Source organism: Anser brachyrhynchus (assembly GCF_964034855.1).
Source record: "Anser brachyrhynchus genome assembly, chromosome: W".
In the NCBI taxonomy this organism is placed as follows: Eukaryota; Metazoa; Chordata; class Aves; order Anseriformes; family Anatidae; genus Anser; species Anser brachyrhynchus.
The window spans coordinates 17,447,686-17,471,857 of NC_137704.1; the positions used below are offsets into that span (position 1 = coordinate 17,447,686).

General features: G+C 48.0%; 1 protein-coding gene across 4 annotated transcripts in view; it reads right to left on the reverse strand.

Annotated features, from left to right (window-relative positions):
• ZBTB7C (zinc finger and BTB domain containing 7C) overlaps positions 1 to 24,172 on the reverse strand; it is a 216,874-nt gene that overhangs the window by 175,456 nt on the left and 17,246 nt on the right. Inside the window, exon 1 of one of the 4 annotated variants that reach the window (XM_080572139.1) lies at positions 14,779 to 14,799. The exons of 2 other annotated variants lie outside the window; for them this stretch is intronic. The gene's annotated coding sequence lies outside the window, so the exon portion shown is untranslated. Of the gene's footprint in view, positions 1 to 14,778; positions 14,800 to 24,172 lie in introns of those variants that run through there. One more of the 4 variants, XM_080572141.1, reaches the window with a different exon arrangement.

Sequence of the window (24,172 nt, forward strand, 5' to 3'; positions counted from 1 at the left end):
TGGAGACCCCACTCCAGCATTAATTCAGAGACTGCCCATTAGCTATTAGAGGACACTGTTACACAAATAATGAAAGTTAATTAAGTCCTCACTAATCTAAAATAGCCTCTTCCTTGCCATTCTTGAACACACCCCAGGCAAGTGGCTATAATTTTTTTTAATCATAAAAGTGACAGCCTATGAGCTGACACTTCTTTAAAAGATGTCTTCAATATCAAAATAAAACAAAACAGCCTCATCTCCCAAGCAGGTCAGCAGTAATGAGATGTAACCCAATCTCCTCCAGCATTCCCAACCTCCTCTGGTGCACAGCTCGCTGAGGACCACTGAAGTTCAGCCTGCCCGGCTGACAGAAGCTCTCTAAGAACAGTTTCAGGGTTGGCTCTGGTGTCTCATTGCACTATATAGGCATATTCCCCCTTCCTGGGGACAGCCCTAGAGCAGGATGCCTGTACCACAGTCTGCTCCAGCCTGAAATCCCAGGTTATCTTGGAAGCCATTTTGTTTCTACTTCAAACTCAAAGACACAAGCAAGGAGAACCTCGATTGTAATGCCTTGCTGCAAAGTCCCTGGGGGCTGGCTGCAAGATCTGCACCCTTCCTCCTGCTTCCACCATCTCATTTCCCACTTGCACAGCAAAAGCTTCAAGCAACTGCAGCCCCAAGCCCAAGCTGCACAGCACAGTAACCTCAGGAGCTATGTACAAGGGCCCTACACCGTGCACAGCGCAACAGCACAGTCAGGAAAGGCTTTCTTCCCCCCATGCACTGATTAGTTTGAGGGTGCACAGCTGTGTGGACAGAACAGCTTAATAGCTTCCCTCTTCCTTCTCTGACAGCCATATATCTGTGTTTGCTGCCTTGTGTCTTTGCAGGGAGTGTGCAGTGCCACAGCAACCCCCTACACCACCAGGTTGCTTTCCTTGCTTGTTTGTTTTCCATCATGCCCCAGACCTGCAACACAACCCTGAGCCAAGTGGAAGTGACACCTGATGTCCATACCCAAACAATTTTTAAAAGCTGCACTCACTCTCATTGCAGCAAATTGGCCTTGGGCTCAGCCAGGTGCTTGTGCTGCTCCAGTTTTCCCTTGCATTTCTTGTCCCTACCAGGCAGCATGCTGCACACCTCATTTCACCCAGGCTGTGTGTGCAGAGCCAAGGCCTGGTACACAGGGCTGGACGAGGCACAGCAGGGATCGCTCTGCATCACCACTCACCCTCATCAGCCACCAACGAGGAGGAGGGATGCTAGATGCCTTACTTTGCAGTTCTTGACGTGACTCAGAATGGTCTGGGAATTACACTTGGAATAAGTAATTAAAAACCCTGACTACTCTTCCATTATTGTGCATGGGTGGCACTCCCAGCAATGCTGAGCCCAGCTGTACCCTTGTAAACAAGGGCAAAATGAGGGCTACTGCCTGGTGAGGATGACTTACACCATATGAAATACAAGCAGTGGAGAGCCAGGACTTCGCAGTCTGTTCCCTTGTAACCTGGCATAAACAACCCTGGCTGCTTGGGGCTGGGAGCCCAGGCTTGGGAAAGGCATTGATGGGAAGGAGGGCACCAGCCTGCATTTAACAGTGCTGCACCCCAGCATGCAGGCACCTCCTGCTTGTAAGGAATAGTCCAGCAATTCGTGCCACTAAGGGGTGTGAAGGGTTAACATTGAGGCCTGGGTTTAGGCGAGAAGAGAACAAAGGGATTTCTTCAGAGAAAAATTGCTGACTTTGCACGGACGTGCAGTAACTTCTGACAGCCGGCCAAGAGACCACTAGATAAGGAGGAAGAATATGAGCCTCCCTGTCCGAGCGGCCCCCGAGAAACTAACAGAGACTGATAAGCAGGCGCACCTGGGAGGACTTCGGATTCGGGAAACCAATTATAATAACCCTGCCTCTTCTAGAAGTAGTAATGAATATGTATTAGCCTAGGAGCATAAAAACCAGCCGCCTTACGTAACAGGTGTGCGTCCTGGTGGAGCAGAGACTCCCGGCGCACCCAGCGCTGTTTGCTTGCCTCTATTCATTTAATAAATTGTAAACTTTGATTGTAATCCTATTTGGGACTCAGTCATTTATAACAATTGGGGGCTCGTCCGGGATGGTCTTGGTTCCTGAATTCTGACTTGATCTAGGAGGGGCGCCCCCACCATTTGGTGGCTCCTGTTCGAGTCAGGTCGGGGCTAATGCCATCTTGAACCTGAATAAGGGCAAGCAAAGATTTAGATTTTTTTTTTATGAGCTCCCTTTGCTGGCTGCAGCACTATATTTTGCCCGTAATTCTGCGCGCGAAGATCCGAACGAAGACGACGGAGTCGTAAGTATTTAAGGCGTATACCGTTCGGTTGGGTGGGATTCGGTTGCCTGTGTGTGTGAGAGTGTGACTGAGACGGAACGTAGTTCCGAAGCGATTGTGGAGGTCTTCTAACCGCGGTTCCAATCTCCCGCGAGGGACTTGGCCGGTGAAGGACCGAAGCGATTCCTATAGGATTCGTGGGTGGGTGATAGGTCCTAAACCCCCTGCAAGACACTCTCACTAAGGCAACCAAGGGCTGTAGGAATTGCCACAGTAAAATTCCTAGATGGGTCAGACAAAATTGAAGACCCGGGACCAGAGAAAAGGGAGCAAATTACCAGACATACCACCAGAAAGTCCATTAGGGATAATGATTAGAAATTGGAACGATAGGGGCCCCAGAAAAGGGAAAAAGTAAATTAAAAATGGTTCAGTATTGTATGACAGAATGGCCAAAGGAGCCTTTAAGACCACATGTCTTTTGGCCCGTTTTCGGATCCTTTGAAGACTGGGTTTGCCAGGCCTTAAATATACATGTTAATTCAAAGGAACCTTTTAGCCAGGAGGAAAGTGATTATGCAGGATTATGGATCAGGATCTCACGTCCTTTTCCAGCCTCAATATTTACACTAAAAGCAGACGAGAAGTTTGACGAAGAAGAGAACAAAAAAATAAAAAATAAAAAAAAAGGAAAAAGAAAAAGATGATGAATGGGAGTCATTGGATAACCTACCACCTCTATATCCTAACAATCCACCCCCGGTGGTGCATCTTGTAATCCTGTTTTGTTCTTAAATGTTTTGACTGTGTCAAGGAGGAAGGTGGGAGCATTATCTAAGTAACAGTTTAGAAGTTTGGGTATATTCGCGGTGGTGTTCGGTCAGTTTCCCAAGTATCGGGGGAGGGGGGCTGACTGATTATCAAAGTGGTAGAACGGAGAGTCACTTCTTTGGTGGTTCGGGCCTGAGCCCTGGGAATTTGGTAAGAAGGGGGAGAGCGAATTTATTTAGGCCTCAATACCTTTTTAAACTCCCATCTTGATGGATACACAGGAGTGATTCCTTGTTTTGTGTAGGCTTACTAACAAAGTGCATGAGAAAAATTAGCATTTGGCTTGAAATTCGGTCTTATTGAAATGTAAATTTTGTGGAAAAGGTGTTATTGTTTGTCTAGAAGACAGAAGGCTGAGTGCTTCTGGTGTTTTTCCGAAGTCCTGCGGATTTATGATTGGAATGGGGCTCATTAATAATCTGAAATAGTAAAGTTTGTATGTGGAAAGAAGAGTTTAATCCCAGAGAATTGGGACATTTGGGAAGAAGATTAGGAAAAGATAGTAAAAACCTGCAATAAAAAGGTTTGCGTGGAAATTGAAACAAGGGACAGTAACTAATATAAATAAATAAAAGGGAATGGGAAATCAAGGAAAAGGGGAAAATCCAAAAAAAAAAGACGTCCTAAAAAAAAAAAAAGCCTCCTTGGGTGCATATTGGCACATTGGAAGGATATTGTTAGAACTGGGGGCACAGAAAGCAAGAGGACTTTCACTAAGTATTGCAATCAATGGTGGCCACTATATAAACTAAATGGCCACTTTATGGATCAATCGACTATAACAGTGTCTTGCAATTAATGTTTTTGAGGAGAGAAGGAAAATAGGATGAAATGTTGTATAGTGATATGTTGTTTCAGCATGTTGGAGGGAAAAGGTTTGGAATTAAGTTGGCCCCTGACTGAGCCTTTGGTGTTGGCATTAGAAAAGTACAGGCTGGAGAAAGATAAAGGAAGTGTTAAAAGGGTTGTTGAAGGTGTTAAAGGTTGTGTGGCATGTAGTATTTAACAGAGCTGTTTGAAGTTGAATGAGCAGGGAAAGAGGATGTAGGAATGTTAATAGTTCCGTCTCAACCCGAGGCTGAGATCTCTAAATCGCGGGCGTGAGCCCTCTGGGGCAGGGGGACCGTGATGGGTCCGAGAGAGTTGTCGTGGAAACAGAAAAGCAGCTAACTCTTAAAACAACCTGAGTTCCTGTGTGAGCTCAGATTGCCAATGGGACCGCTCAGGGAACTGTCAACGATTGCATTCCCCTGACCGACCCCCTCACTGAGACCCTAATCACCCCGGAAATTATGTAAATACCAAAATCTGGTTAAATTGGCTATTGGGAATTGAGAATCTGTTCCAACAAGGTCCAAAAGAAACCCCTATGGAATTTATGGAATTTTTGAATTTCTGGACCAACTTTGAAATGCAATGAAAAAAAAAATGGACCTGGCTTAAAAAAAAAAAAAAAAGAGAGAGAGAGAGAGGCAACTGGCTAGCCTCTTTCCAGGGCAATCAGCCCCTGATATCAGAAAGAAATTGTCTTAGGCTGCAGGACAAACTTACAACAGTCAGGAATGATGGGGACCTGGGGCATCTACCCTAGCAGGTCCACTAGTTGAAATAAAGCTAGGAAACGAAGACAGAGGCTTGAATTTTTTGTTGGTTATGGGAGCTTCTTTCTCTGTGTTAATTAGGCTGTAAATGTAATAGGAGCAACATATTCAGTGTTAAATAGTTTAAAAGGACGATTAGGAACTAAGACAACTACAATAATTGGAGCCACAGGGAAAGAGGAGGAATGGTCATTCTTACAACCCCTTGATTTGCGTTTTGGGGGTAAGGAACTAACCCATGAATTTTAGTATGTACCAGAATGCCCGATGCCACTCTTGGGACGGGATCTATTAGCCAAATTAGATGCAACAATAACCTTTGAGGATGGAGAATTAATAATGAAGGTACCTGAGTCCAAAGTAGGCCAAATCCTAATGATCAAAGATAAACCCTTTGTTAATATTCCAAGAGAAGTAGAAAATGCAGTTATAGCAACAGTACGGGAAACAGATGTACCAGGGAAGTCGAAACTGGCACAACCGGTAAAGGTGGAATTAAAGGAAGGAGCCAAACCTGTTTGAATCAAACAATATCCACTTAAGATAGAAGCTAGGCACGGGAATGGTGAAAATTATTGACAAATTTCTCAAATATCAGATTCTGGAAGAATGTAAATCGGAATACAATACTCCAATTTTTCCAGTAAAGAAGCCGAATGGCGAGTATAGATTTGTACAAGATCTTAGAGCAATAAATGAAATAACAAAGGATATTCACCCGGTAGAAGCTAATCCTTACACATTGTTAACATCTGTGAAAGGGAAATATAAATGGTTTACCGTGATAGATTTAAAGGATGCCTTCTTTTGCATACCTCTTGATAAAGATAGTAGAAAATTATTTGCCTTCAAATGGGAAAACGTATTGAAGTTTTTGGACCACATATGGTAACAACCGTTTTGGAACAAAGGGGGGGGGGGGGCACTGGTTATCACCCAGCTGGATGATGAAATATCAGGCAATCCTAACTGAACAAGATGACATAACCTTGAAAACGACTAACCTGTTATATCCAGCAGTATTTCTAGGAACCGTTCCAGAAGAAGGACCGTTGGAATGCAATTGTGTGGAAATAATCGAACATACGCCAGCCACAAAGATTTGAAGGATGTACCCCTTGAAAGGTATTCAGTGGGAATACCACACTCCGTGGCACCCACAAAGCTCAGGGAAAGTAGAAAGGATGAATCAAACAATAAAACAACAATTGGCTAAGTTAATGATCGAGACGCAGCTGCCCTGGACGAAATGCTTACCATTGGCACTTTTAAACATAAGAACTAAACCACACAGTGAGACTGGATTATCATCATATGAAAAGTTATATGGTATGCCTTATTCTCAAGGGATGCCCCTAGGGAACAATGTAGTTGAGGATCATAGTATCCAGAAATGCATAATTACCATTGGAAGGAGATTACAGGAGATAAGAGAAATTGGGATGATGACTCAGACACCACCTTTAGGATTTGCTATTCATAAAATACAACCAGGAGACAAGGTCTTAATAAAAACCTGGAGAGAAGAATCATTGAACCCCCGATGGGAGGGACTGTACCTTGTTTTACTTACTACTGAAACAGCTGTGAGAACAGCAGAAAGGGGTTGGACCCACACATCCAGAATAAAAGGACCAATAACTACCAAAGCCTGGAGGGTTGAGTCCACTCCTGGGGAACTGAAACTGAGACTAAAGAGGAACTGATATCCCAGCAATGAGGTTCTGCATGAATTAAGGGCACTGGATAAAGAGGACAAGTCTGAAGGGAGGAAAGGGAGAAGGCAAGACCGGGGTAGGACCCTCCACTGCGGCGTGTATGGTCTACCGAGGGAGGCAACCCCTATGGGTATTGACCGCCGAGTGAGAGTGCCTCGACCGGACTTCTCCCACACCAAGATCAGTTTGTCCTGAGAAAAATAACATGAGAACCTTTTAAACCCATAATAAAATTGTGATTAGTTTTTCCAGGAGCTGGATCACCCTGAAGGGCTGAATGGTAACACAAGCTCTGAAAGCGGGCCCAACCCCATGATTGAAGGCGCTTCCCACACTCTCAAGATTGGACGGCGAAAAAGGCTTATAATATGACAGGTCGCCAAAGAGAACTGAATTGTGACTGTAAGTGGAAACCCAACGTGGGAGCTTGGAAGCATGCATATACGAGTACAAACGGGGCAGACATTGTAACAGGACCACTCGGTAACAAGGACACTCTGTATTATCATGCCCCAAAGGGTAAAGATGGATGGGATGGTCATTTTCCAAACGGGACGTGGGCCCTAAAGGGACATTATTGGGTGTGTGGCAAACATGCTTACAAGAGGCTACCCGGAAACTGGTCGGGAATATGCTATGTGGGGTACATAAGACCCTTGTTCTTTTTATTGTCACAAACACAAGGAAATCATTTAGGAATAAGATTATATGATGACCTGAACAGAGTAAAACGATCTATTGATACTTCCTTATCCGGGGATAGTGCCCAAAAATGGGGAAAGGATGAATGGCCTCCTGAAAGAATCATACAGCATTATGGGCCAGCTACCTGGAACCCGAATGAGTTGGTATCAGGAGCCCGAGAACCTATTTATAATTTGAACCGAATAATTAGGTCGCAAGCTATCCTCGAAGTTGTAACCAATCAAACAGCGACGGCCTTGGATCTTTTGGCTGATCAATCCACTCAGATGAGGAATGCTATCTTTCAACGTAGAATGGTCTTAGACTATTTACTAGCAGAAGAAGGGGGAGTGTGTGGAAAACTGAACGATTCTAATTGTTGTTTACAAATTGATGATAATGGAAAAGTGGTTAAGCAGATAACAAAAGAAATTAAAAAGCTAGCCCACGTCCCAGTACAAACTTGGAAGGGTATGGATTGGGATTTCTTTTCATGGTTGCCCGGTGGACCATGGGTTAAAAGAATGCTATTTTTATTTTTATGTGGTGTAATGACATTATTGTTTATACCTTGTATGATACCTTGCTTTACGTTGTTGATACGGCGGATAATAAATAGCACCCAATTTGTGATGACTTTGGGAGAGAAAAGGTGATGTGTCGATAATGATGCTTAAGAAATGGACACCCTGAGAACTGACTGATGAAATCCAACTGCTACTAACAAAAGCTGAAGAAGAGACACGAATTGATGATACTAAAAAAAAAAAAAAGGGAGGAATTGTAAGGAATAGTCCAGCAATTCGTGCCACTAAGGGGTGTGAAGGGTTAACATTGAGGCCTGGGTTTAAGCGAGAAGAGAACAAAGGGATTTCTTCAGAGAAAAACTGCTGACTTTGCACGGACGTGCAGTAACTTCTGACAGCCGGCCAAGAGACCACTAGATAAGGAGGAAGAATATGAGCCTCCCTGTCCGAGCGGCCCCCGAGAAACTAACAGAGACTGATAAGCAGGCGCACCTGGGAGGACTTCGGATTCGGGAAACCAATTATAATAACCCTGCCTCTTCTAGAAGTAGTAATGAATATGTATTAGCCTAGGAGCATAAAAACCAGCCGCCTTACGTAACAGGTGTGCGTCCTGGTGGAGCAGAGACTCCCGGCGCACCCAGCGCTGTTTGCTTGCCTCTATTCATTTAATAAATTGTAAACTTTGATTGTAATCCTATTTGGGACTCAGTCATTTATAACATGCTCATGGCTGTGAAAAAGCCTTTTTGGACATCAGCCTCCTGTGGGCCCGTATTTGCACACGGTAGCTATTTGGAGAAATGATCACAGGCCCCACAGGCATTTTAAAATGGTGGTGCCTGGACCCTTGATAACATTTGTATCTATCTCAAGCATTAAAATGTGCAGCTTGACAGGGAGTGAATTCTGGTGGGAAGAAGCAAACAGGATCTTGGTGGACAAAATGGAGAACAGAGGAAGGATTTGAAGGGGAAGGGAGTAGGGCTTTAAAATAATAGCAAAAATTCTAACCAGCAACTTGTTCAGACATGCCTGCGCTGCCCTCCTGGGGACCCCAGGGAGAACACAGCATGCTTGGCTGCAACAGGGCTGCAGTGGGAGCCTTGCACACCAACCACTGGAGGACTTGGTGAAGCCAACACCAGGGCTTTGCCTTCTGTCATCCCAGTGTCAGACAGCTCTGAGCAAAAAGGACTGCCAAGCCCAAGCTGTTTTCTACAGGCTGCTGCAGCCCTGGTGTCCAGGAGCACACCCAGAGCGCAGGCTACTCACAAGCATGACCTGACAGGACAAGGATGAAGAGAGAGCAAGGAGGATGCACAGTGCTCAGGGCTGCTCCAGACCCCACTGCCAGAGCAAATCCTGGCCATGCTGTCTGCTCTCTGCAACAGAAAAGCTGCCCTGCTCTGAGCTGAAATGCAGCTAAGCAGCTATATTCTAGGGCACTGTGAGAACATGCTCACCTCCCACCCCTGCTGCAGAGGAGCAAAGCACCGGGTGTCAGACAGATTCACACAGTACACCCTCAGCAGTCTGCGATTACTACTACCTGCACACCAGTTGGCGTTACCGATCCCTTCCCTGCCCTCCCACGCTGTGTGTGTTTGTTCACAAGACTTGCAAGACATCCCATGCTGCAGCCTCTTCAGGACAGGTCCCGGGCATCTTTACAGAGCAGGTGACTGTCATTACACAGGCTGCAAGAGCTGAAACTCACTGCCAAAGAGGTAAACATCCCATGATAAGGAGCAGAGACACTATCTACAAGGGGTAGATAACAAATTCCCCTATACTTTTGCTGAGAAGCTCCAAGCTGTCACAGCTGCGTTCTTCCAGATGCCTCCCAAAGCTTGGGAGAAAAATATCATCTCACTCCCCCAGCCAGGAAAGACCAGGAATTCAATGTGCAGACCGACATGCTGAACTCCACCTGCATGGGCTGTCCTGCTCTTATTTAGGTGCCCATCAAAACCAGGTTGGAAGTAGCTTCAAATATCTCAGTCCAAGTGACAGAGCCAAGCTGACACACCAGGTCTGAGCTGAACTGCTGGCATGGCAGTCACAGGTCTCACTACAAGCCTGTCCTCTTGGTCACTGCAAAGATCCCAAGAGATTTGGAAAGGGAGAATAAACCCTCTCTCCCTCTCAGATCTGAGTCACCTTGCATAAATCCCAACCCCTCCTGCTCTGAAACACCAACCCACCCCTCAGCAGCTGGATCTCCTTACTTATTCCTCATTACCAGAATTTAACACAGCCACAGCATTCAGCTGGAGCCTCCTGGCAGATGGGGCCAAGCTGCACACTCCTCCCTCACACTGCCCAGTCCATACCACCCCACATCCTCCTCCTGGAGCTGTTCCCACCTGCTGCCAGCTGGGTAGATCATAGGCAATGATGTTAGCCCATCCTGGTGGGATGTGCGAACCTCAGCTACAGCTTGGGTTAACTGCATTATAGCAGTCTAATGCTCCCCATCTCTTTTTACTTCCAGAAAAACTCTTTCATTGACCTCCTTCCTTCCAGATGATTATCCCACCCATGTAAATTTGTCACTGCCTCCTATAAAATTCACAAAGGTCAAAATAACAAATTTGTGTCCCTTATATTTGAGAAGAGAAAGATCTAAACCATCTGTTATTTTGAAGTTTGCTGCCTCATAAAATTCACGCAAAATATATGCAATCTGAAAGTTTGGATAGTTTGTGCAAACCAGGGCCATTTCAGTGAAGACCTTCTGATGTTTCCTTCCTTAAGGGGCTGAAAGATCTTAAGAATCACAACAACTTGCAGCCTACTGGCTCTTCGAATCAGCTAAACTTTACCATAATCATTACAATTCACTATCTATATTACAGAGAAGTCCAGAGACACAGCCAAGAAGGCATATATTATCATGCTAGGCAAGCTACTACTGGTTTAATTGCAACATAAGAGACAGTCCCTGCCCTGGAAAAGCCAAGAGGCGATTTGCAGTGGAAACACGAGACCTGGAGTGACCTGCCATGGCCACACAGGCAGGTTGTGGCAGAGTCAGAGAAGCACTCAGGTGTCCCCCCCAGGGGTACCCCACCACCTGGGAGGAATTCTGGTCAAGAACATCATTTTTTGTAGCCACCTGCTTTCACCTTACCTCATTCCCCAAGCTGACTTGCTCTGTGGCAAGCACAGGGATCACTGGGGGTCATGATGTCCAGAACCCATACCTTCTATCCCTCCCTGCCTGCTCCAGCTGGCAAGTAGCTGCCCTCCCACAGCCTTCACTTGCTGCCCTCCACTACTTTCTGCCTTCCCTCCTTCCCCTTTCTTTGCTACTGACACTCCTCAGCCCCGTGTATCCACTGACCCCACAGCCGCCTGCTCCCACCCCAGAAAGAAGCCCAGCCTCAAGCCATCTCTTCAAAGGTGAGTTCCCACCCCAGCACCTCGACCTCCCTGCTGCACCTTTCCTTGTGTCCTTTTCTTCAACCTCCTTAGCTTGTTTAGCTTGTGTCCACTCCTTCACCAGAAGAAAATTCTGCATCCTGCCAAAATCCCCAGGGACCGGGTTGGTTTGGAAGCACAGCTGGCAGGCCATACCTGTGCAGAGCCCCAGATCCCCAGTCAGCTCCCAGCCCACCACCACCAGCCCCTCTCAGGCAGGGAGGACCCATCCGCTGGGGGCATGCACCCAAGTCATCTTCAGACCCCACAACCTGAGCTGAACTCAGCAAACCCCAGCACTTGGCAGAGGGATGCACAATGGGCTCTGCTCCAGGATACCTCCTGGTCTGGTAGAGAGTAAAGTGTGCATACATCTGTGTGCACATGTGCTCACATACCATCCTGTCTCCAAACCATGTTGACATGGTGGCAGCAGCAGCACCACAGCTGATGCTGACATCCCATTATTTCATCTCATGCTACAGCTCTGTCCCCATGGACCTGCACTAACATCATGTCCCTCTGTTGTCACTCTGCAGAGCTGGGTGCTCACAGGCTTGCACAGCCATCGCCTTGCCTCACACAGCACCAAGAGGCAAATCTCTGCACTCCTGCCTGGATATAAATCCAAACCAACCCTAACCCCTACAGGCTGCTCCAGCCAGGAGTTCATAGCTTCCCACTTGGGCACCACAAAAGGGGCAATATCCTTGAAATTATGACAATAATTACAGCATGGCAGGCCTTAAATATAGAGAAAGGCAGTCCTCCTCCTAAGGAAATTGCATTCCTAGCAAAACACAGCACAATGGATGACCCACAGGAGGTCTGTTTAGCTCTAGCTGTGTTTTCATGTGCCCGCCACACAGCCTCTAAGTTCTTACTGCCCACTGCCAAGAACAGTGCTTCTCACCAAGTCTGCATTGCTATCCAGGCACATGTCCTCACCTGCGAGAGGAATCCTTCAAAATTCACCTGCTCTTGTATTTCTGGATTTCCACTGAAAGAGGACTACAATCCTTTTTTCTTCCATTTCTTAAAAATACATATGTAATTAGAAAGTGGACAGGCAGCTAGGAATTTCTGAGGTTTGACAGCACATAATCAGAGACAAACCTGACTGAAATACAAGTTATCTTCAGAGGAAACAACCCACTGAACTGCTCCCCACTCATTTTTAGCAGTGAGGCCAGGTGAGCACAGACAAGCACTAGTTATCCTCTGCGTCACGGGAAGCAGTCTTCAAATACCAGCCTTGCCCACAGCTTTAAAGGACTACAAAATATGCAACCAGGTTGATGCAAGTCTCAGGGCTCGCAATTTCTCTGTGAAATCTGGGCTTTGGATAACTTGGAGCTCCAGGGCTGAGGTCAGGCTACTGCCAAGCACCTGCACTTGGTAACAAAATTGACTAAATTCTGGTCAGGGCATCAAAGCCCCACAGATGTCACTGGCTGTGCTGTCTGGCCCAGTAACCAGCAATTTCTACATCATCAGAACCAACAGGGTGAGCATTTTCGTGGCCAGTTGGAAGGGACCTTCAAAGATCACCTCATGCAACTGCAGCCCATAACAAACCCCATGCTGCTGTAGGCAATCACACTTTCAGTCTGCTTGGCTTTTGGGAAGTGTTCCTCTCCTCCAGGTGGGTTTCACACCAGGGACAAGGCTGTAACAGGTCCCCTCTGACAGCCCCAGGGATAGACAAGGCAGCGTGCTTGTTTGCCTTAATGAGTTTTCTGGGTTCCCCCTGTGCTCTTCAGCCTCAATGCTTTGTGTGAGCACCCAGGGAGGCTGCCTCTCCTTTCTTGTGTTTTCCATCAAAAAGCAGGACTCAAAACAGAAACCATTTTCTGGGCCAGGACTGACCAGACTCCTCCTGCCTACCTGGGGCACTAACCACAATGCCACCACCAGGTCATGCTTTGCTCTCTGACCACATCATAGTGAAGCGAAAGCTGCTGCTGCTTCAGCGTTGTTTTAATCTAAGGATGTTTGTTGTGACAGCTGCAGCCCAAGAGGCAGCTATGGAAACCAACTCCAGGAAAAGGACAGGGAAGAAGCTACCAAAGCTTCCCAGAAACAGGGGTCAGATCCTGCTGCCACTAACATACCTGGATTTCCCTGGGAGGAGCAGCACCCAGCCAGCACAGGGGAACACAATCATATAAATACCAACCCTGATTGAACCACAGAGGGCATGACATTTACCAACAGGATGTAACCTTTTAATACATCTGCAAGTGATTAACACTGAGCACACTCCATGCCATTTAGCCATCACCACTGAATGACAATCAGATTAAGTCATGACAGAGCTAATAAAAAAAAAAGTGAACACAGCTTGTGGAGAGCACCAGACAGTGCTCCCCAGCCTGACCACAAGTGAAGAACAGCAGCATGGAGACAAGCAGTGGTGGGAGCAAGAGCATCAGGGACTGAGCTTGCTTAAACAGAACAGCCATGGACCAGGGAATCGATGGTGAGCAACATTTGCTACAGCAAATCCTAGAAATAAGTTAAGGGAAAGCTCTTCTGACAAGCCCCTCCCAGCTGTATGCCTTGGCACATCTGGGAGAGTGCAGCTCCATTTCACAGCTGGGGAAGGCAAGTCAGAGAAGCACTAACAGCAGTGAGCACCAGCTGCAGGACCAACTGTGAGCAATCAGAAAGCCTCCCCTAAGAACCCACTTCCTACCAAAGACCAGATCTCTGACAACAGCCCACTTGCAACACTGCTCAGGAGACCTGTTTTTAAAATTTTCACTAAAAATTGAGGTTCTCTGTTGGAAGGAAGAGAGGGAAAAAATAACGCATCTCAACCCTTAAGCACACATCCATCCATTCAAAGGATGGGGCACCAGACCTTTTCCAGGCCACAAACACTGCATCGCTTGGATTTGCCCTTTCTCCGTTATTAACCTATGAGATCTGCCCGATGTCAGACACCTCTTCTGCAAATCCTACTCCAACTTAGGCAAGCTGCAGTAAGCAGAGAGTCCGATGTGATGACTGAGGGGCAAGACACCACAAGGACCTTGGTCAGACTGTGTGTTATCTCTTGGGTGGTTTGCACAAGTGGTTGATAGGACTCGAGCAGCAGAAGGGGACTTTGGAGAGGAAAAACCCAGAGACAAGCCCTCAGCTGAAAAATTTTTTTTTTTTTTTTATCAGGCTGCCACTGCCACCAGCCATGGACCTGGTGTCTTTCTCCTACAGCACGGGGCTGTCACTAGCTCTGCCTTTGCACATCTCCCCAGTTTTAAGAGCAGAGAGGTCTACAGGACATAGACACCCCCAGCTCCTCAGCAAAGGCACAAGCTTTGGGAAGTGACCCCACAGCATTGTGTCCAGCACTTCCAGGGGACACACATCCTCCACCTCCCTCCACAGCCTGGGAACAAAGCATTGGTTGGAGAGCACATGCTCTGCTTCCAGAGCTGGCCCAGCCCACAAAACACACAAAACACAGCCTCAAGTCACAAATCACACTGCTGCCTCAGCCTTCCCTCCATCCCACATGCACCCAGATCGCACAGGTTCCTCTCCAGGAGACGTTCAGTACCAGGCCACACAGGATTAAACTTCCCAGCCTCAAAAACAGCATTTAAACCCCAAGAACGGGGACAGAGGGGAAGGACAGCATGCCTCCAGACAAAGCCAGGTGCCTGCATTTGGACTATCTCACCTGAATCCTTATTAAAGTGATTCATGTCCCCAGGTGCATGAAGCCAATTAAAATCAGGACTGCCTCCCACAGCTGGGTGCTCCCTTGGTCTGGCACAGCAAGCAGACAGTTTCAGCAGAGGACACCTCAGCCAGTGAGCAACCAACTCCATTGGAACAACCCTGCCTGCAAACACTTCAGCTCCTCCCCCCCCCCCCTTCCTTTCCACTGCAGTTTTTGCTCAGAGGTCTGGTCAGATTCACAGCTCTCCAGTTCATTTAATAAGTTCTCACCACGCCCAGAAGCAAGAGGCAAATCCGTGTCTCCCAGGCACCTTGCTGATTGGGCTAACATGCCTCTCGCTAATTACCCCAAGAGGAAGAGTATGGCTTGGGTGACATGTTTATGAAGATAAATATTTTAACTTCACAGTTAGTACTGCAAACTTGTTCCAGCCAGAGAGACCCTTAAGTTGATTCAATGGAAAAATGCCTTGATAATTTTTTTTAAAAGGCCATGAAATATTAATTTTGGTGAAATATGTAACGTGCATTTCAGGTGTAATTAGGAGCACGCAGAGGAAAAGCTCGCTGGTGGCGCTCAGTGAGTGGCAGACATGCTTCTGCCCTCAGCAGAGGAAGGCAGTGCTCAGCCCTCTCCCATCTCGCTATAGCAATGGGGAGGCCTTGGCAACCCGTGGTCTTCACAGGTATTGAGATGGGAGCAGGAAGAGTCAGGAGTGGTGTGCCAAGAGATGCACGGTCAAGAACCTGACCTGGTTCCTGCTGGAAGAACAAAGCACCCTGCCTTACACATGAGCAGCCAAGGGTCCACCTCAGCTGCCGTCAGCTACAGATGGGTGCTAGTCCAAGGCTGGCTCCCCAAAACTTCCTTCTGGGACCTGTTTTGGGGACAGATATGCCAAATGGGGGATGTGTATCTCCTCACCACACCCTGGGGATCAGCAGAGGATGCTGCAAAGGTGCACAAGCTGCTCCCCTGGTGTCCCAAGAAGGTGCCACGCTCAGGACTGGGGCAGAGCCTTCAGCCAGCTGCTGTCCCCAGGCTCCCTGATGGCAGCATGAGGACATGCCCAGACAGATGGGGACAACAGGCTCCCAGGTGACTGTCACCCAGCCCAGGGCTACAGCAACATGCTCCACTGCCACCTCAGCACCTCCACAGGTTTGCTCTCACCAGCATGATTCACTGACAGATGCAAAGGCACAGAGCCCTCATATCAGCTCATTGCAAAACACCACCTCTTGGTGACTGTCTGCTCCTGAGCCACTTCAGTCCTGGGCTCCCAAACCAGGGGCAGGACAGCCTCAGGGCTAACCCAGCTGCCACCAATTCCTGGCCACCACTGGGTCCCACCTGGACAGGGCAATACATGCTGTAACCCTTCTCCCTTGTCAATGAGGGGCAACTTACCAGGAGTCCCCTTAACATCCCTGCACCACCCTATAGAAGGGATGTCAACAGCCAAAGAAACCAGCTCCAGCATGCTTCTGAGACAGGGAGCAAAATAAAGGATGGTGATTCCATAGGTCTTAGCTAGCACAATTGTACGTTAACAACCCCAAAGATAAGGGAGTAAAAGACTGTACACATAGATAAGGGAACCAGCAAGAACTGGCTTGACTGATGGAGTCTGCCAAAGAAAGGAAGGGTCAGGAGTTTAGCAGCAAGGAAGGCTTCTGGCCTTCATCAAAAGACCACCAGAGTACGCCACGTGACCACCCAAGGACTCCAGTACACATGCGAATAGGGGTGGGAGCCTACGTTAATGATTCTTCAGAGACCTGATGAATATGCCAGAGACTTACAGGAAATTAATATGTATATATCCCACTAATATAAGCACACTGCCCCCCTTGGTGTGTGTGTGTGTTAGGCAGACCCTTCTGGGTGGCTGTCAGCAGTTTTACTTGTTTTTATTTTTGACTGGGCTGGAAAGTACCTCCATCAGAACACACCACACCCTTTTGAGCACATAAAAAAAAGAGAGCTATTGGAGACAGAGACAAATGTCAAAATTTTAATAACATGCTGGTCAAAAGGGGGCACCCTGCCTCCCTCTCAGCCCACAGGCAGTGCCCCAGCCCTATGATCCCAAAGGAAGGGAGAACTGGGGTACAGGCTGCCCACAAAAGCACCTGGGAGCCCTGCCAAGCATCTGGGATCAGATCAGAATAAGGCAAGGCTGTATCATCCCAGCAGCCCCTTTCAGAAGCCCACCAACACTAGATATCAGGATGCTCTTTATCTTGTTACTGGTGACTAAGAACATTCACACTGTAACAGTACCACAGAAGTACAAGTGATGGAAAGTGGCCCTTGTCCAAGCAGAACACATCTTTTATTATTAGTGTGAGAGAAACAAAGCGTAAAGAGAAAACCACGAAGCATGCAATCCTTCTAGGTTCTCTGAATCCACTTAGATTTTATCTCTGGCACCGAAGCTTCCCAGGAATTAAATAGCTGCAAGACACAACATGGGTGAATCAAAATCAAACACAGAGTCTCCAACCTTAAAGGCAAACTAAAAGGATGACAGCACTAGTTATACTGCAGGAGAAGTAAGGAGGAAAGGAGATTAAAAGCAATTAAAGGGAATTAATTAAAATGTATGATGAAACTATGAAATAGGAAAAACAGCTATGCAGAGGTTGCTAAACATCCCAAACTTTTAATTGTTGCTCTTAGAACTGCAAGCCCTAGAGGTTCAAGAGCCCTGTGGCAGTTTCAGGAAAAAAAGATTCCCATGACTTAAACAAATGACTTCTTTGCCTCTACATCTCCACAGCGGAGAAGTTTCAGAGCCTCTCCTCCAAAGCAGGATTGGGTCCTGCTCTCCCCACTTCTCCACCAGGAGAAACAGAGAACCACATGGGCACCTGGGGCTTGTCCTAAAGGCACTGTTCTTATCCCCAGGGCTTTCTGAATTATTCACACCACCAAGACCTAGCAGTCCTGGTGGGGTTTGCAATGGGTCCTCAGGGTTGCAGGGCACCCATCTGCACTGAAAGGCATAGGTGCTGCAGGAGAGGCTGGATCAGGCCCAGGGACATCAGCTGAAGGAGGCTGCCTCTTGTGAAAACACATTGCTTGCATTTCTCACAGTCTCAAAATCCTGACCATTCTTTTCTGCTCATAATCCCCAGTTACAAGCCTTAATGAGGACCGCAATCAAATGTTATCACAAAAAGGGCTGCAAGAGCAGCCCTTCCCTGGGCCATCTGATCTGCGCTGGCTCTAACTTCAAGAGGCAAGACTTGTGCTGTATCAGGGGAGCAGTACAGGCAGCTGTGATGGAGCAGGCAGAACACTGCTTGTCTCGATGACTGCAGGTGCACCATTTTCCCAAGATACAAGCTCCCTCCCCATGCCAAACACAAAAATACATGAAATGGAAGCAGGACTGCATTGCCAGCACCAGGGGTGTTTCAGAAGAGAACTGGGGCCACACATGCAGCAACGCCCAGAGAGACACTCTGCATGTGCAGTGCTACTGGCGATGTGCATGGGGAGACAGGCAAGGTGCAGAGCTCCTTCAGTGCTGTACTCAGGCATCTGCAGGCCAGGCACAGAAAGGAACAGGGCTCAGCAAAGGGAACCCATACCCCAAACCCACACTCTCCTATTTCCTCCACAAATTCACCAAAGGCTTCCTTGGCTTCAATTAAGTGGCAGAAGCAGGCATCTCATGCTGATTTACACAGCAATAGCCCTGTTTCCAAACACACAGGCTTCACATAGCTCACCCCAGTGAAAGAACCAGGTCGTTCCTATAAAAGTGAGAACTTCATTAATCAGTTACTTACCACAATTCAGAATTTAAGTCTTTTTTTTTTTTTAAGGCACAGCTAATGTGACATGAAAAACACTCATTTCTGACCCAGGCCTAGGGAGGAATTTATTTTTTTTTTTTTGCATTTTGCTTTAAAGACACTGTTTCATGCTTTGAAGTTAATTATAACTATTTTCCTTTATGCATCACTTGCTTGGGAAGTTAAGAACCTTCCAGATCTCTCTGGTTTATTTGGTACGTAGACTGAGGTTTGAAAGTCACAGCTGTTATAGGCCCAGCTTCCATTAGGAAGACACATCCATGGGAAGGTGACTTGCTGCTCACCTCTAGGTCACCCACTTGATCACCACCTCCTCAAACTGGTGATGGCAAAGAGTCCTGCTTGGCTCATCACCAGCAACAGCACTGCCTGGGACATGTCCTCCTCCTGCTGCAGCACTGCGGTGGTTTTACTCAGGTGGGCAGCCAAGCTCCACTACGACCACTCTCTCACTCCCCCTCCTTAAAGAGGAATGGGGAGAAGATACGATGAGAAGGGCTCAAGGGTTGACATAAGGATGGGGAGATCACTCAACAATTATCATAACAGGCAAAATAGGATCAGAGAAGGGAGATCATAAGATTTATTGCCTATTACTAACAAGCTAGAGAAGCGAGAAAGAAAAGAAACCAAAAACACCTTCCCCCCCCCCATCCACCCTCTTCCACCTCCTCCCCCTGAGCGGCACAGGGGAATGGGGGTTATGGTCAGTCTATAGCATTTCTTCTCTGCCACTCCTCCTCGGTCACTCTCGTCCCCTGTGCTGTGGGGTCCCTCCCACGGGATGCAGTCCTTGCTGAACTGATCCAGCGTGGGCTTCCCACAGGCAGCAGCTCTTCAAGAACTGCTCCAGATATGGGTCCGTACCACGGGGTCCGTCCCTCAGGAGCAAACTGCTCCAACCTGGATCCCCCACAGGCAGCAGCTCCTGCCAGGTCACCTGCTCCTGCATGGGCTCCTCTCCACAGGCTACAGGTCTGGCCCGGAATCTGCTCCAGCAGGGGTCTTCCAGAGGCTGCAGTCTCCATCGGTGCAGGTCCACCTGCTCCACCGTGGTACTCCATGGACTGCAGGGGGACAGCCTGCTTCACCATGGGCCTCACCACAGGCCGCAGGGGCCTTCTGCTCCGGCGCCTGGAGCACCTCTCCCCCTCCTTCTTCACTGACCTTGGCACCTGCAAGGCTGTTTCTCACTCCTCTCACTCTCCCAGCTGCTGTGTGGTGCAGCCTTTTTTTTTCCCCTGTCTTAAATATGCTCTCACAGAGGCGCACATCACTTATAGGCTCGGCTCTGGTCAGCAGTGGGGCCCTTACCTAACATGGGGCAGCTTCTAGATTCTTCTCACAGTAGCCACCCCTATGGCCCCCTGCTACCAAAACCTTGCCGCATAAACCCACTACAAGCAGGAACAACGGGTTGGAAACACAATCGCAGTTTTAAAGCCTCATCGATACACCAGGTGTACAGTCAGCTGCCTCTTTGCTACTGAAGAGGAGCTTATCCAAAGGCTGAACTCTCCAGTTTCATCCCCTGAACCTCACCTCCATGCAGGGCACCAGCAGGGCTCCCCCAACCCCATCTCCATCACCATGGCACAGCACAGAAACACTTCATTTTTAAAGACACCCCTCCTGTCTTCTCAGCTCCTTGGCTTTTAAGGCTTTGCACAGCTCTGAAAGAGCATGCGAAAACCTGGAAAAGAAGCCCTGGGTGGTATGTACAACTGGAACAAGGAGCAATCTGTGCCCAGGGCAGCAGAGCCCACGGTGTCACCCTGGACAGCTGCTGAGAAGAAATGACACACCACACCGACCTGCTTTTGTCCAGGGGCAAGACCAAAATGAGACAGAAAAACAAAAATGGATTATTCTGGCTTGTACTGCTCACCCACCCCCACAGAGGCTACCAGCAGCTGCCTCCACACCCTCACCCCTGCCAACCACAGGGCACTGAGGGCTGAGCAGCATCTGGCTCATTTTAGCACCATTTCTGGACCCATGCTCTCATGCTCTCCAGGCTGCTGCCTGCTCACTGCTTTTTAGACTAGAAATCACAGCCAGGAAGCCAGCGCCAAGCAGGAACACACCACTGTGCCCAGTGGAGCTCAGTAGATTAAAATTAATGTCACCCTTGTAATTCCAAAGAAGAGCTTGAAGACTGTTTTCAGTCACCCCCTTGGATAGTGGCTCTATGGGCTCCCTGTGCGGACTGCCCCCGAGGTGCCCATGGTGGCACATCCTCTCCTGCTCCCCTCCCATCTCAGTGGCCTCTCCTCTGCTGGGCTCCCCCAAGGCTGTCACCACCACACTCTGCTCACAGCCTCACCTCCTCCATCCCACAGCTGCCACCCAACCTCAGGGCCAGGTCCTTCACCCACAGCTGCTGCTCATGCAGCTCCTCTCAATTGCCCCCCCCTTCCCCTCCAAGCCCCCACTGTGTCACACGTTTTTTCCATCTGTCCTTTTCCTGTTGTTTCAGTATTTTGCCCTCCGCTGTAACATGAGCAGAGATCTCATTATTCCTCAGCCAAAACCATCTCTGTGTCCATGCCACCTTTCCCTCCCCTGCAGGGTTCTCTTCAGGCATAAGAAAGGTAATTCCACAACAACCAAGACACAAAGGCCATTTTCCTACAGGTTAAAAGAAAGGAACCAAAGGTCTCCGTCACTGCCAGACAGTGTATGTTATTAAAAACACACACACACCAGGAGCCCCAGCTGAACACCTGCTTGCAGACCCAAGCTCTGCTGCATCACAAGGGCAATTCTAAAGGGCTCTGAAACAGTAACTACTGCAGGCCAGCATGACTTCCAGAGGACATGCACAGCTTACCTTTCTGAGGAGCATCTATAGCTACTTAGTTTGAAAGTTAAGCACAGGAGAGATGTGTCACTGCCCCAGGAAACAGCACTGCTAACAGCAGACACACAGGCACCAGCATCACACCATCATTTGCCCACCCACCCTCCTTGCACAAAGCAAGAAAGCTAGCTTTTCAGTTTCAGTCAGCCTGAAGTTTCAGAAGCACTTTAAAAAAACAAAACAAAACAAAAAACTTATCAATAACCTCAAGACCACTTGGTAGGAGACTTTAAAGCACCCACATTAGACAGAAAGGCATCCTGCTTACAGCAGGACAAGCTGCCCTAGTCAGGCTGGATGCCTGCACAAGGACAAGTCTCCCAGAGAGGGCTTCCCTGCTAGCACCCAAACCTTCAGCCTTCATTCTCTCCCAGATAAGGATTTCTAAGCTCTCGTGTCAGCATGATAAGAAATAAAGCTAGATCTCCAGTTGACAGAGCAGAAATGGTCTGGCTTTGCTAGGTCACCTCTGTTTTTGCAGGGTTGATTTGCACTGCTGCCACTGGCAGCAAAGCAGAGGGTTAGGAGCAGGCACATGGTGTGGGGATGGCTTTTGGGAGCCTCCTCAGGCTACAGCCATTTTGTAAGACAGAAACAGAGGCAGAAGACAATCAGAAACAGTACAGACACCTCAGGGAAGGAAACACCAGCCTGCATAACATCATTTTACTGAACAAGCTCCAGCTTTACCTTGCTCAGCTGGGACTAAAGACAACTCCCTTTTCCCCTGCTGAAGAATCATCCCAAGCACCTTCAGCACCACAGAAGACCCAAACCTGCTGCTGTCCCTCCAGGGCATGACAAAGGGAAGCACAGGCACAGCCAGCTTGACCCACCCTGCTCTCACCCCAAGCCTCTCCAACACAGCACAGCCACCTACCATGTCATCCTGCTGGCATCCTGACCTACCAGAAAAAAGCTAGCCACACCACTTCCTTTATGCTCTCTGGGACTTAGTATTGATAATCTATAGGCATAGCTGGCCAGCCAGCCCACTGCATCTGCAGCAGAGGCTCCCCTGGCTCAGCTGTTCCTTGTGAGGCACTAAGGGGGAGGTTTAGTCCTCTGGGTCATCCCGGCCACCTGTGTCCCCCAGTGGACCTGAAGCACCAGGTTCTCGTCAGCTGCACTAGCCACCCAGGGCACCTCTGCCCCCAGGCAGGCATGCCATGGCATGGCAGGGCTGGGCGGTGATCAGCCCGATTCCACCATCTGAAGTTTTGGGTATTTGGAAATCCATGAAACCATCCCCTGATACAGGCAAAAATAGCTATGAATGCTTAGGAGCAAAAGGGAAAGAGAAGTGAAACTGACTGCAAATATTTTGGGGGTGCACGCTGCGCATTCTGCTGAACCCACTGTGGTGGCTGCTGAAAACCACAGAGCACAAGGATATCCCCGTCCCGGCAGAGCATGGGACACAGCACGGCATGCAGTGAAAGGAGAAAGGGCGGCTCTGCTTTCCTCAATGGCGTTGCACTACCCAACGGTAAAGTGGTACCCTGTGCTGCAGAAAAATGTGCGGTTTGCGCATTTTTTCCAAGCCACACCTGCACTTTGTCTACCAACTTGTTTCCCTCCAGACTTATTCAGACACTCACTACTGGAAGGCACTTCCCACCAACTATCAGTTTTGCTAAGAAAAAGACTAGACGCTGAGGCAAGATTAGCTTTTTGTCTCCCAAATAGGCAATTATCTCTTGCAAAACTATGTAAGTCCAACATGTAGGAGAGACAATAGTAAGCTTTACACAAATGGTGCCTTTAAAGTACAAATTGTTGCAACACATGATAGTAATGGGGGAATTTGCAGCAATGGGGAACTTGGGCTCCTCCTTACCTTTTGGTTTCCAGGCACATCAGGCTTTAGCCACTGACAAATCACAACCACGGCTGTATTACATGCAGCACCCCTCCCTATTTTGAGATTATTTTAGAGGAGGTGAAAATGAACTCCTTCTCCGTCCCTCCTGAGCCCCATAGACACACCCTAAATACTACCCAGTAACCTGGATTCCCAAGTAGAAGGTCTACCTGGAACAGATATAAAACACTTTCAAAACAAACTGCTGCATATACCTACTATCTGGTGGCATGATGCGCCTAAAAATTTTCTTGTCATTTATTTGGGATTGCCTACAGAAGAAAACCCCGCTGTTAATAACTGCAGTAAAACGGGCATGCTAGCCAAATGCATAGCCAAACATCTTCACTGCACACCATCAATACCTGTATATATTAAGTAGGCAGATGCAGACAGAGATTAGGAAACATTTTTCAAGATCATTAGGACAGCCCTACTGCTTGTAAAGGCACAAGCTTCAGGATGCAATGAGCTGAAAGTCAAAACAGAGACTTGAGATTTACATCCAGGATCAGGCTGTGGACCGTGAAGCAATAATGGGGGTTCTGGATAGCACCAGCAGCAAGCTGTATATAATGCAACTTCTTCAGACAGGCAAAGCAAGCAAGAATGAAGCATGCACAGACCTATGCAGATTCCAGCCCATGACACACTCAGCAGAGATTAAAAAGTCTAAGAGGTTTCCAGAGAACAAAACCAAGCCCCTTCGGTCATTAGGTTTTGTTTTTGTTTTTGCTTTAAATATGAAAAAGAAAATAAGCAGCACTTCCTGGGAAACAAGAAGCCCTGAGAACAGTTTCAGGGATACCCCTCGTGCATCTCTGTTCTCCCCCA